Consider the following 15,792-nt stretch of genomic DNA (forward strand, 5'->3'; position numbering starts at 1 on the left):
GATTTAGTGATGAAAAACATAAGTGTTCGGCCGGGCCTGGACTGATTTGATTTGTTCAATTAGTCAGTCATCATAAATCGGAAATCGGGAAACAACAGATGGACAGAGAGAATGATTATAATCCATGTCTCAGTCCATATGATATCTAGAATGGAGGAATATATGATCCCTTATCTAATGGACGCGTCATTGATTTGTTCAGAGTTCGACAGCGGCTTTAAGAGCTACGATTGCTAGTCGGTTTTTGGAGTCATACGAAATAATAGTTTTAGACTTATCCAAGTGGGAGACTATTGGATTAGGTTTCTAAGCCCATAACTATTATTGGTATGTATTCGACCGGAGAGTAGCATGGTCCATTTGGGTTGCATATCATCAGGATAATTTGTTAGGATGGACTTTTGAGAGAAGAGTATATATATGATTTATTAATATATTATAAATTCTAATATATTAATATGAAATCACATGTTTTAATTAGTATTGATCAAGAATTAATTTGGAATTAATTTAGTGATCAAAAGAGACTATGGGGACTAATTATGGTAATTAGTTATATTTATATGTGTTGGGCTTATGATCCATGTTGGACCAAGTTTATGTATGGATACATAAAGAGTTGGGCCACATGAACCATGGATCATAAAACCCATGGATATGGGTTTGGGTTATACCCATGACTCTTAGAATTCAACACATATAAATACATATGTTATGACCTAAAAACCGAACCACTAGTGTGTGTGCATGTTCTTCAAGTTCATGAAGGTTTTAGAGTGCATGGAGATTCTCTCTCAAGTCCTACCTTTGTACTTGATGTGTTGTGACTTCATTTGAGGCTTCCACACTATTGGGGCTAAGTTCTTAAGGCCAAATACATCAAGACTTCCAGCCACACAAAAGGTATGTTACTCTATCTAGTATTTTATGTAGTTTGTATGACAATTGCATGCTAGCTATAGGTTCAATACCTTGGAAAAACCATTTGCATGTATAATTAGTGAAAACATAGATCCAAGGTATTTAGGGTTGTATGTGCACCATAGGATGTTGTATTATACCAAAACCCAACAGTAGTCACATCAATGATCTTCCCGATGGAAACCAAGCAACTCCAAATATCCCGTAACTCAGACAAAAATATCAGAATCCTCTCGATGTGACTGTCTCTAGTCATCTTGAAGCCTCAGACCGACACACCGCCGGATACCCCAACTGTTCCGACTTAGTCTTGACTCTCCATTTGGAAATAATTCACTATCATGCACCTCGTCTCTGATTCCTTGACCAACCTCCCATCACAGAAATCATCATAAAAGCAAGAGACCTCACTCTCACAATCGATACACAACGTAGACAATGAGGGCCACCGCCCAGTATACTCCTCTTGATCACTTGAAACCGCTACTAAAAACATGACTGACTCGACTAAGGCATCTCTTTGTCCTCTTATCAGTCTCTACTAATAGCTCTCTCGCGGTGTATGGAATACCTCGCAGCAATATACTAACCAAATACTCTGGTGAAAAGGTTGCAACCCTATGCTACCCCACGGGGCTTACCTCCAACTCTAAAATCGGAAACTCTTATCTCCTTCGCTTCTCCCAGAAATGGGACAGCGCAACTCTTGTCACAGAAGGTGATGTCTCATCTATCGGTCGATTGCTCAACTCAGACCGCGATCCTCCAATAAGCATCACCTCTACTCATCCCTAAGTTTTGCGATTCCAACTGGCATCTCACCAGATAAGTCTCCCAGAACTAACTCAATTTCCCTCTCAAGGTAGGCTCCATTAAGAACTCGCGCGACATGGCTCTCGGGCCCCCACACGTTATCACATCTGATCTCCGTCTAATTAATCACAACGGGATAACTTACAAAACCAGAAGCACTAACCGCCACAAATCATGGTACTCGAACCATGTGATCAACTCTCAATCTGCTACGAATCAAGGTAACCGAACCATGTTATCTCTCTTGTTGATCTGCTACGAATCATGGTACTCGAACCATGTTATCTCTCTTTTCAATCTGCTACTTAGAACCTCTGGAATTCTCCCTGTTTCGAGTATAGGTCCTCTGCTTTCAGTAGTACGGGCCCATACTACCTGCCACATCTACCTATACTTTCCACACGGATCGTCCCAGATTTCCTAAGTACCTGCTCAACCTTCCCGATCACCAACCCCGTTATACCTGGTCGCTCTCCAGCGAATACTCTCCTTTATCATTGTACTCATCTGACTAAGGGCTCTCCCTAGGCTCTTCCTTGGTTCTCACACTTCCCTGCCATCAGCTGCTGAAGAACTCCTTATGATGCCATCCATATACCTCCTAAATATCATCATATTCACTTAGTAGCTGACTCCCATCATCAAGAGTGTTGGATAAGGTGTCTAAGTCCGTAACTATATTTGGTATGAACTTGATCCGACCCGGCATGGTCTATTTAGGTTGCACTTCACCTAACAATTTGTATGGATATACTTTTGAGAATAAGATGTTCATGATCTATTAATATATTATAAGTTATAATATATTAATACGAAATCATATTATTTAATTAGTATTGATCAAGAATTGATTTTGGAATTAATTTAGTGATCAAAAGAGCCTAATTAAATATGGACTCTTACATATATATGGATTAGGCTAAGATTTATTTAGGATGGGCTAAGAGTATATGGAAGTCCATGGATAGTCCATGGAGCTTTAACCCATGGATCCTAGGTAAATGAAGAGTCATGGATATTAGGGTGTAACCCTAATCATCCATACTATACAAAGAGGTCCTTGGTTCTAGAATTGGCACTAGAGTGTGTGTGAGAAACAAGAGTGGGCCGATTTTAGAGAGCATCATATTCTCTCAAATATTTCCAAGTTTTTTTGGGTGATTTGTGACACCACTTAAGGCATCCACACTATTGGTGCTAGTCTCTAAAACTCCAAGCAATCAACCACAAAAGAAAAGTATGTTATTCTACTTAAAGTTTTTTATTACATGTACCCCATAACATGCTAGTTAGGTTGTAAACCTTGGAAATAAAATTTGCATGTATTTTAGAGAAAACATAGATCCAAGGTTTCTAGGGTTGCATGTACACCATAGGAGTGTTAGAATGCTCAAAACGCATTAGTGGTATCAGAGCCTAGGCTTATTTTCTTGATACTTGATGCAAACTTGTTGAAAAAACTCAAAAATCTGCTATCTGCTGCATGAACTCGCCGAGGTCATGGGGGGAATCGACAAGTCCATGTGATAATTTATCCTACTCGTCGAGTAGGTTCTTGCACTCGACGAGTAGGAGCCCCTGAATGCAGATTTTCGAGTTTTGCTGCTGGAAATGGACTAGAAACATTACCCTAAACTGTTTTGGTGTTTTAAAACTTTCTTTAGATGGTGTAATGCTTATGCTAATCCATTTAAAATGGCTAATATCAAAATTTCATGTTTTATATGTGTTAATATGATTCTTGAAATTTTGATATGAATATTCATGTTCTTATGAGTTATTGTTAGATCATAGGAATTATTTGCTAAATTGTTTAATGATTAATTCTTGATCAATTATGTGTTTAATGGAATACATAATTTGTCCTCAAGTTATGGATTACCAAAAGTCACTCTTTTAAAGTCCATATTAAAAACACATAGGTTACATAAAATGAAAAGTCTCTCATTTTAATAAACCATTAACTCATAAGTTATGAAGTTGAAAAGTCTTGAATAGTTTCAAAACTTGCCCTCAAGTTTGGAATTTGTAAAGTCTCACACATTAATACTTTAAATTCCAAATTGAACCTTAGAATTTTAAAAGTTTAAAATTCAACCCTTATACTTCTATAATATTAAAAGTTTAATTATTATATATATAAGAATAAGTCGGTCTTACGGTTAGTAGGCCTCATTCACGAGGCCGGTCTATAAGGGGGTATAAGGTTACTGCCTATAAAATGGGGGTTTAATGGGTGTCCACTCTCACCCACCGCTTCCTTGACTGGTGGAGGGTCGTTAGCCGAACGGGTAGGATAGGACCTTAATCCTCATTAAAAGTATAATGAACTTATAAAGTAACTAAACCTTTATTAATACCCAATCTTAGTTACTTTAGGAAAATGTGAAATAGGTGCTAACCCATGAAATTACACTTTGTACCTTACCAAGTCGTTAGTGGAGCGTGTGTGGTTAACCGGCACACTAACAAGGACTAGTAAGAGTGGCAAAGGGTGACTTAAGTTTTATCATAGATCGGTGGAGCACGTGTGGTTAACCGACACATCAATTGGGTGATAAAATTAAGGGTACCAAGTCAATTTGCGTGGTTATTCACACCTTGTTTGTGATCCTCGACATCCCAGTCACAAACTTGAGAGGGCACAATCGAGATTTAAACATGCCATTGAAAGTTCAATGTATCTCAGAAGATCTAGGAGTTTCAAATCCAACTAAAACTTAATAATTTATTCTGTTTATAATGGTGGAAATTGGTAAATCGTCATTTACCTACCTTCAAATATTTTATAGCTTGGATTACGGCATCCCTCTTCCAAGTTATGAAATAGTTTGTAGGATCCTAGCCTTAATATTTCATCTAGGTGACTTATTAAGGACTCTTTATCTAATTAAAACTTGTCTTTCTTTTCTTTCAGATGTCTTCCAACATTGCTGCTGGCTTAAACCCTATAGGCTCTTTTTCCCTCATGACCTTGTGTGGGAAAGTCACTTTTGATGGTTCTAATTTCAATGAATGGATTAGGAACATCAGAATGATTACCCGCTATGAGGATAAGAAATATGTCCTTGACAAGGAGCTTAAGGTGATCAATGAGTCCGCTGCTACTCCTGAGGAGATTGTGGAGTATACTGCACATGAGAGGGATGTTACTAAAGTGTCCTGCATTATGTTGGCTACTATGACTCCCGAACTCCAGAAATCCTATGAAGACTTCTACCCCTATGAGATGCACCTGGATCTGATGGAAAGGTACCATCAGAGCGCGCGTCAAGAGAGGTATGGAATCATCTCCTCCATGATAATAGCCAGGATGAAGGATGGTGAACCCATCACCGGTCACTTGCAGAAAATGAAAAGGTTCGTGGACCGGTTGTTGAAGCTTAATGTGGACTTCCCTGAGGACATGGTGAGTCATATCATTCTTCATTCCTTACCTCCAAGTTATGATCAGTTTTGTATGACTTATCATATGAATAAGGAGGAAATCACACTTAGCAAACTTCAAGGACTTTTAAGGACCGCTGAAAGTGGACTTAAAGGTAAATCGGTTGTTACTTCTACTCCTACTCCTACAACAGCCCATGTTCTGGCAATTGGGCAGGGAAAGGGGAAGAAGAGGAAGACCCCTTCGAAGGGTACCAAGGGAAAGTCTCTTGATGACTCCTCTTCAAGTGGGACCAAGAAAGGTCTCATTCCTCCTTCTTCAAACCCAAAGGAAGCACAATGCTTGTACTGCCACGAAAAGGGACACTGGAAGCGAAGTTGCCTTAAGTACTTGCAGGATGTAAAGGATGAGAAAGCTAAACCCACCCATGCAGGTATTTATACCATTTTGTCTAATAACTCATTGCATACTAACTCTTGGGTGCTTGATACAGGTTGTGGTATTCAGATTTGTACTGATTTGTAGGGCCTAAGAAGTAGTGAAGAAGTGGAGCACGGGAAGATAAACTTAATCATGGGGAATAGGAAAGCATCACCTATGACCAAGATTAGAGTTTATTCTTTATTGCTTAATAATGGGTTAACTTTAGATTTGAATAAATGTTGCTACTCGTCAAAAATGGCGAGAAATATTATTTCCCTTCATAGTTTGTACAAGCAAGGATTCATATTTTCATTTGATAATAAAATTGGTGCTATTGATACTTTTTCTAATGATGTGTTCTATTTTAAAGCATTACCTTGTGATGGTGTATATGAAACTGTGTCGATTGTAGACAACTTAGGAAATAATGTATTTCATATTGATTCTTCTGTTACTTTGGATAAAGCATCGTTGTGGCATTGTCGTCTTGGACATGTCAACAAGAAGCGCATAGGCCAACTCCAAAAGGCTGGAGTTTTGGAATCATTTGACCTAAAATCAGATGATAGTTGCGAGTCTTCTTTACTTGGAAAAATGACAAAGTCACCCTTCACTGGTTCTTGTGAGAGGGGGGAAGGTTTGTTGGACCTCATACACACAGATGTGTGTGGACCCTTCAAAACCGCCACTAGGGATGCTAATCGCTACTATGTGACTTTTACTGATGATTATAGTAGATATAGATATATCTACTTAATCAAGCATAAGTCAGAAACCTTTGAAAAGTTCAAAGAGTTCAAGCAAGAAGTGGAGAATCAACTGGGGAGGAACATCAAGATGCTCCGATCCGATCGTGGAGGAGAGTATCTTAGTATTGAGTTCCTTGACTATCTTAAGGAATGTGGGATTGTCTCACAATTGACACCTCCTAGGACACCACAACTGAATGGTGTGGCTGAGAGGCGCAATCGAACCTTGTTGGACATGGTTCGTTCCATGATGAGTCGAGCTTCATTACCAATCTCATTCTTGGGGTATGCCTTACAAACTGCCGCCCATATCCTTAATCTAGTCTCTACCAAAAAGGTTGCCAAAACACCTCATGAGATGTGGACTGGGAAAGTTCCTAATTTAGACCATGTTAAGATTTGGGGTTGCGAGGCTTTCGTGAGGCGCAAGTCTCACGACAAGCTCGAACCTCGAAGAGAGAGGTGTATTTTCATCGGCTACCCACGGAAATCATTTGGTTACCTCTTCTACAGACCCAGTGAGAATATGGTCTTTTTAGCTAGAAGAGAAGTCTTTCGTGAGAGAGAGTTCATAAGCCAAGGAGACAGTGGGAGGAAAATTGACCTTGAATAAATTCAAGAGTCAAGTGGTGAAGGAACCTCAAACCCTAGTAATCAAACTGAGGAGGAAACTCCTGTTGATCCGACTGACGAGCCCATACCTCTGAGGTGTTCCACGAGAGTTAGGAATGGACCTGAGCATTATTATAGTTTCCATATTACTGCGGAAGGTGATACGCTTATCAGTGATAGTACACTGGTAAGTCTGGATGAACCTAACAGCTACCCGGAAGCCATGGCAGGCCCTGAGGCTACTAAATGGAAAGAGGCTATGGACAGCGAGATACAGTCCATGTATGACAATCAAGTTTGGAACTTGGTTGACAATGTACCAGGTCGTAAGATAGTCGGGTGCAAATGGATCTTCAAGAAGAAGACCGACATGGATGGTAATGTACACACGTATAAGGCGCGACTGGTTGCAAAGGGCTTTTCTCAAAATCCGGGAGTTGATTATGATGAGACCTTTTCACCAGTAGCAAAGATTAAGTCTATTAGGGTTATGCTAGCCATTTCTGCATTTCATGATTATGAAATATGGAAAATGGATGTCAAAACCCCTTTCCTTAATGGAAAGTTGGCTGAGTATGTTTACATGAGTCAGCTAGAGGGTTTTGTCAGTACAGAGTACCCTAATAAGGTGTGTAAGCTTGAGAAATCCATCTATGGATTGAAACAAGCACCTCGCAGATGGAATCTTTGCTTCGATGAGAAAGTCAAAGAGTTTGGCTTTTCGAGAAGCGAGGATGAGTCCTGTGTATATGTTAGGGCTAGTGGGAGCATAGTTAGTTTTTTGGTACTGTATGTGAATGACATACTACTCATAGGAAATGACATCCCAACTTTACAGGAGGTTAAGTCCTGGCTTGGGAAGTGTTTCGCTATGAAGGACCTTGGAGAAGCTGCCTATATCCTAGGGATAAGGATACTGAGAGACAGGAGTAAAAGACTAATTGGACTTAGTCAGAGTACCTACTTGGATAAAGTGTTGAAGAGGTTCAACATGGAGAATTCCAAGAAAGGGGAGTTATCGATCCAGCACAATGCCAGACTGAGTAAAACTCAGAGTCCGAGTACAGAGGCTAAGATGAGTCGATTACCATATGCTTCCGCTGTTGGCTCGATCATGTATGCTATGACTTGTACTCTTCCTGATGTGGCCTTTGCTTTGAGCATGGTCAGCAGATATCAGGGAAACCCTGGCAAAGCTCACTGGACTATGGTAAAGAATATTCTCAAGTACCTACAGAGGACTAAGGACTAGGTTCTTACCCTCGGTGGGAGTGATGACTTGAGAGTAGTAGGGTATAGCGATGCTAGTTTTCAGACTGATAGGGATAATTTCTGCTCTCATTCAGGCTGGGTCTTTACATTAAATGGAGGAGCAATTACTTGGAAAAGTTCCAAGAAGGAGACAGTAGCCGATTCTACTTGTGAATCAGAGTACATACCAGCAAGTGAAGCGGCAAAAGAGGCGATATGGCTGAAGAACTTTATTGGAGACCTTGGAGTTGTACCAGCTATACAGGAGCCTATGGAGATTTTCTGTGACAACAATAGTGTGGTTGCCTTAGCCAAGGAACCAAGAGATCATGGTAGATCTAGACACATTGAAAGAAAATATCACTTCATAAGACACAAGATAGAAGAAGGACTCCTCGTGGCAAAGATGGTATCGTCAGAAGAGAACCCAGCAGATCCCCTCACCAAGGGACTGACTAGGGTTAGACATTTGCAGCATGCGAGGAGCATCAGGCTGAGAGACGATATTAGTTTTAATAATTAGATAGCTTTTTTTTGAAACTTGTAAAATGTAATTGACATTTGATGATTAAATAAAAGTTGTTGTGTGACAACCGTCACTTTTCGGTCAAATTTAAAGAAGTGTCTGTCTGACGAGACTCTTGTGATCCCACTCGAGGAAATCGAGGTCAACGAGAGTCTCCACTCCGTAGAAGAACCAGTAGAAATCATGGATCGAGAGATCAAGAGAACAAAACAGAGTCGCATCCCTATAGTGAAGGTCCGTTGGAACGCTAAACGAGGACCCGAGTTCACCTGGGAACGCGAAGATCAGATGAAACAAAAATACCCACGCCTCTTCCCAAACTCTTGAAGTCCCGGTCAAAGTGGTAATTTCGGGACGAAATTCCTTCTAACGGGGGGATAATGTGACAACCGTCACTTTCTAGTCAAGTCAAAGTTAAAGAAAGTCAACAAGTCAAACTGGTCAACTCAACTAGTGCTAATATGATTAGGGATTTCTTTATGGTTACTAATGTATGACTCTAAATCTTAAATGCAAAGTAACACTTGAAAGTTTCAAATGTTCAAAATTCTAAACCCTAATCAGAATGAGGGAAGTAACAACTCTATAAAACACTATCACGTGCCCTTCGGGGGTGTGTAACACTCAAAATGGGATGTAACTAAGTCTACGGTCTTTGAATTACGAAGAAAAACATTAATAAAGGCCCCCGACAAAGTCTCCCTTAATCTCTCCCATTGTATCTATCTCTCTCCCCAAATCTCTCCAAGTATGTGAAATCTCTCCCAAATCTCTCCAAGAATATGAGATCTCTCCTAAATCTCTCCAAGTATGTGAAATCTCTCCAAGAATATGAAATCTCTCCCAAATCTCTTTATGTGCCTTCCTCAGTCGAAAATAGCCCAAAACCGAAGGAGAAAACCCAAAAGGACCCTCTTGGTCCGGAACCCTCTTAAGAACCGGACAATTTCGCATCTTCGGACCTCCCTCAGTTTCGGAATTCCTTCACTCCAGAATTTAGCTCCGGAATGCTCTTACCTCGCACGTCTCAGAAGACCTCGCCCCAGACAGCCTCGCACCTCGGAAGCCTCGGATCCGCTCCGGAAGCTGCTGACCCGCTCCGGAATCGTAGAAATGACTTCGGAATATCCACCTTTGACTCCGGAATTGTGATTTTGACTCCGGAACCCTCGCAAATCCGAGCCCCACTCCGGATTTTCAACCATTTCATACTTTTTAATGAATTTGAGTGATTCTGACTCCGGAAATTCCCTCAGACTTGTAATTTCCATGACTTAAACTCTCCAAACTCATATTTTGGCTTTTAAGACCCTATATATTCATATTTTAATCACATTTTTGGGGAAATCTCAACTTAAGAACAATATCTATTGGGTGAGATATTGTGTTAGAGTGTTGACTTGCCATGAAGTGTGACTCAAGCTAACCCCCATACCCACATAGGACAACCCTCAGTCACTATTCATCCATACCTAGTCAACTATTTGTCCTCTCACACCTCTCCTCCAGCTGGTAACTTGATCAAAAGCTGGAAACCCCCAACTCCCCTTCCACTTTACTCACTCTCTCACTAAGAAGCAAACACTTCTCTCTCATTTCCCTCTCTAAGAACTCGAGACTCCAAAGCTGCCTTTGAGCTTTTCACCCTCATTCAGTAAGTATTCTCATCCTACATTGAACATTATTCACTCCTTCACTCAGATTATGAATCTCTCATAACAAATGTCACCATAATTGTTCTTAGATCTTCAACTCTCCAAGCTCCTACCAAGTGTTCTTGACTTGGAAACCCTTTCTCTTCAGCATACATCTAAGGAAATCACTCAAGGTGAGTTCATACCCCTACATTTTCATGTTTTCTTCTAGTTTTAAAGGGGGGGGGGAATACAAGTTAATACACCAAAAACTTATCTAAACTCAAACAACAGCTTTCATCAGAAAAGTTGAGTCCCATTCACGGACTGTTTTGACCATCTTAAACTAAATATCTTTCAAAACTGTTTTATATGCAATTAGTTCAGGTTTATACCTTTCTAATGACTACTTGCACATCTCCATACGATTTTTCTACAATTTATGGTGATTTTTATAAAACCGTCTATTAATTAAGAAACAAATTCGGACCAGTCTGTGAATATGAGCATTTTCACACAAGTTAGAGACTTCTAAAAAGCATAAGAAAAATTATGAAAAAACTAGACAAAATTACTAAACTCTCCGAGTTTACAGATTTAGTTTTCGGCTTCGTATAATTTTTATATGATTTTTCTAAAAGAGTGCAGAAAGGTTAAAAACTAGTTAATAGCTTACAATTTCCATAACACTTTGTAACATGTTGAGCAAAGTGTTTATCCTTGATGAATTTATATTTTACATACGTTTTCTGTTGAGTTACACTTAAATAACAGAAATTACTCACTGAATTGTAAGATTCCTTTATCATTACAAGCATACAAGATGAAATATAAGAAGTATAGTTTATGGATTGTACTTTTCAAACATACTACATAAAAAGGGGGTTTATTTCCGCCATCCTTGGTTTGGGGGTGTGACATGTTGTTTATTTATAAGGAAGGTGTTACTATCTTATGTTAATCGTTTACTATTGTTTCAATTTTGCATGTTTTGACTTCCAGAATAATTATTTTATTCAAAACTCTCCACAGTCGGTCATACGTTGGAAGTAGGTATTGAATTAAGACTGTCATTAATTTGGCTTGTATGATTTGTCTAAGGTGCATTATACATTGCAATAGTTGCTACAACATTCATGAGTACTCATAAGGTCTGAGTATTGGATTAAACCTACACTCACTTGTGTAACACTAGTCAAAATAGGTCAATAGACAATCACATGTGATTATGCCAATCATGTAAATGTGATTTTGTTAAACTAGTAATGTGATAAGAGTGATATGTAGTTCATAATAAATTCTAATACAAATATGAACTTTCTTTATGATACAACTCAAAGTATACGTCCATATGATTCCAAAAATATAGAGAATGTCTGAATCTGACTTCGCATGAAGAAGTTATGATAAACCGAACACTATAAATCTCTATAATAAGAGGAATTTAAAATAGACTTAGAATTAGCTATTGGAGTCTAAAAGATAGTTGTAGTATATGTAAATACCTACGCGTTCATATAAAGAACATCAAAAACGGAGTTCATATGTGAAAGTTACGACCTTCCGAAGATTCAGCTGTCAGAAACCCTAATCTAACTGAGCTCACGACGTGAGCACAGAACTGACGACGCGAGGAGTCATTTATCCACATCTCGGAATCTAGAAGGTGTGTGACGAGGCTGCGAGGGGATAAGATCCAAACTCATGACGTGAGCAAGGATATCTCACGACGTAAGGAGTCACATGGCCACCTTCCGAAGCTAGGGACGCAAATGGCAAGTCTACGGGGATAAGATCCAGACTCACGACGTGAGCCTTATAAAACTCACAACGTGAGGGTCCAAAATCCTTACTATAAATAGCAGGTCCGACTTCATCCATTCTTACACCTAAACTTCTTTCTCCTCTCTCATTTGCTGAGGCCATCTTGTATCCCGAGCCCCGACGAACTCGTATGCTGACCGTTTCTGCTTAGATTACATAAAATCACGCTACTAGGGTGAGTTTCACGGCCCTACTTTCTAATATTTCGGGGGAAAACGCATGCTAAATATTATATATACGTTATTATTATGTCTATATGATAGTATATAGTTATAATAGACGGGGTATAGTTGTCCTAAATATAATATTTTGAATATATACAACTATTATCAACTTGTCAGCATGTTATTTTACTAATGTAGATCTTGAGTTATACTTAGGATTCTATATATATGTTGTGTGCGATATAGTTCCGAAGTTATAATCGGAAGTTCTATATGTTAAGTTATAAAGTATGTTGCTATTATTGGTTTTATGTCAAGATAAAACTTGGTATGTTATATGTTGTTATTGTTAGTTTTATGTCAAGATAAAACTTAGTATGTTATATATATATATATATATATATATATATATATATATATATATATATATATATATATATATATATATATATATATATATATTGTTATTGATAGTTTTATGTCAAGATAAAACTAGGAACGTTATATGTTGTTATTATTGGTTTTATGTCAAGATAAAACCTGGTTTTACTTCAAGATATAGCTGTTATACTGCCTAAATGTTATGAAGTTAGGAGTACTGTTTAAAATCATAGTCTAGTAACTTAGGGTTTTAGACATGAAAATGCTTTTGTTGTTAGAGCTATAGGAAGCCGTTGAAGTCTACATGAGTAAATGTATTCATCAACTAAGATTGGGGATCTTAGCGGAAATCCTCTGAACTATAACCGTTAATCCCGTGTGAGCGAGGAAGTCGTGTATAATTAGTATACGGGTTAACCACCCCACTTGTGAGTGTTAGCTACAGTCAACCAAAAGCGAGTGATGAACTATCCTTTTACTTGTTATTGTTCCGGCATCGATGAAGCGTACGGTGTTGTTCTCATGGTAAATCATAAGTGTATTGTTTCTCATGGTAAATCATGAGTGTGTTTTATCAGAGGTATTATGTCATAGCAGCGGTTACAGGCTCATGGTAGCAAATTGTTAGAAACATTATACTTTGTCGTATACAAGTATTAATGTTAAGTATAAGTTTCTCCCTACTTATACCTTAGGTTTAAGGAATGTTTAGGTATAACACTTAACTGATAAGTAAATTATTATACCTAATATACATACTAACTGTTGGAGAGTCAAAATGATACTTTAAAAACTATACTTTTGAACGTGGAAAAATGTATTATTTTATGGAGTCAAAACCTGTGGACTCACCAACTTTATGTTGACGTATTTTAAAATGCATGTGTTTTCAGGAACTTGAAAAGCTGGTATGTATTCGAACAGAAGAAGTTTTACTATTACCTTTCTGTTCATTAAGAAGTATGCCATAGTCGGATATTATGTAATAGGTTCTAGAAAAACAGTTATGTAACTTTCAATTATCAATAAAGGTATGTATTTTCTTAGTACTGTTCAATGTATGTTATATAACTGTGATACGAAGAATGATGTTACACTACCCGGTGTTTCCGCCTATGGTTGGGGGTGTGACAACTTGTATCACTTCATGGAATTTATCTCAAATGACCGTGAGACGGTAATATCATATTTATCTTCAAACCTAGAGATGTGAGTTGTTGACTATGAGTTGGTTGTTCATTGATTGTACGAAAACGCATCGGTAACTTGATGTCATAAAACGTGCTTTTGTGCATAATTCAACTAGTAGTTAGTACAAGCATATTAGCCGAAGTTTATCTGTTCCTTCTAGCAATAGAAGCGATATCTGGGCCCCTTGATGATTTGGTTTTGACTTATGTGTCGGGCCCGGTCAGAACCTGATTGATGTGTTCAATTTAGTTCTATGTCAAACAAATCAAAGATCGAGAAACAACTACTAGACAATAAGTATGACATTGTTCCATGTATTTGTCTGGCTGATATCTTGAGAACAGAGGATTATATGATCACTTATCTAAAATGGCGTTTCATTGTTCAATAGAGCTTTAAAGAGCTACGATTGCTGGTTGGTTCCTGAAGTTATACTTGCAACTATAGTTATCAGACTTATCCAAGTGGGAGACTGTTGCATAAGGTGTCTAAGTCCGTAACTATATTTGGTATGAACTTGATCCGACCCGGCATGGTCCATTTGGTTTGCACTTCACCTAACAATTTGTATGGATATACTTTTGAGAATAAGATGTTCATGATCTATTAATATATTATAAGTTATAATATATTAATATGAAATCATATTATTTAATTAGTATTGATCAAGAATTGATTTTGGAATTAATTTAGTGATTAAAAGAGGCTAATTAAATATGGACTCTTACATATATATGGATTAGGCTAAGATTTATTTAGGATGGGCTAAGAGTATATGGAAGTCCATGGATAGTCCATGGATCTTTAACCCATGGACATGGATATTAGGGTGTAACCCTAATCCTCCATACTATATAAAGAGGTCATTGGTTCTAGAATTGGCACTAGAGTGTGTGTGAGAAACAAGAGTGGGCCGATTTTAGAGAGCATCATATTCTCTCAAATATTTCCAAGTTGTTTTGGGTGATTTGTGACACCACTTGAGGCATCCACACTATTGGTGCTAGACTCAAAAACTCCAAGCAATCAACCACAAAAGAAAGGTATGTTACTCTACTTAAAGTTTTGTATTACATGTACCCCATAACATGCTAGTTAGGTTGTAAACCTTGGAAATCAAATTTGCATGTATTTTAGAGAAAACATAGATCCAAGGTTTCTAGGGTTGCATGTACACCATAGGAGTATTAGAATGCTCAAAACCCATCAAAGAGTCCCACAAAGCACGAAGCAAGTAGAATTCGGGCATCAACTAATCTCTACCAACACGTAAAACCACTCTAGGTTACGACTCCACTTGCTCTACTCACACTCAAAAGGTGTCACCGAACTTAAGCGACTCTACCCCTCGCGGCATCTAACTACTCTCTCAGTAGGCTCCTCCAATGCTCATGTAGGTATCTCTCCTAGATTATCTCTCGTCTCAGAACTCTCTCTCTAGGTGATTCCTGCTAGATACTCTTACTCAACACATACTCAAAATCACATCACAGATAGCAGCAACTCGTAGGCTAAGGCATCACAAATTAGGCAACTCTAGTCCTAAAATATGAAATACCTAGCCTATCTCCAGAATGCATAATATCTCATAAAATATCTCATAAATATCTCATAGCACAAAAGTAAGGGTATTTTGGGAAATCACCGTTCGGGCTCTGGCTGATTGTACACACTGCTCCAACTCGTTTTCTCTTAAACACTTTCTCATTTTAGAAAAATTTATCTATTTTGAAAATCTTTCTCAAATCCTGAGTTTGAGTCCAGACATACCCGAAGGTGTATCCGAATCCCTCAAACCAAGGCTCTGATACCAACTTGTAACACCGTAATATTTCAAATAAAATTTTTTCATTTAAAAACACAATAAAACACATGCCACATTTTCTCAAAAATCACAAGTATCAATTTATCAACA

Source organism: Lactuca virosa, chromosome 4 (genome assembly GCF_052849685.1).
Source record: "Lactuca virosa cultivar CGN04683 chromosome 4, Lactuca_virosa_CGN04683_v6, whole genome shotgun sequence".
Lineage (NCBI taxonomy): Eukaryota > Viridiplantae > Streptophyta > Magnoliopsida > Asterales > Asteraceae > Lactuca > Lactuca virosa.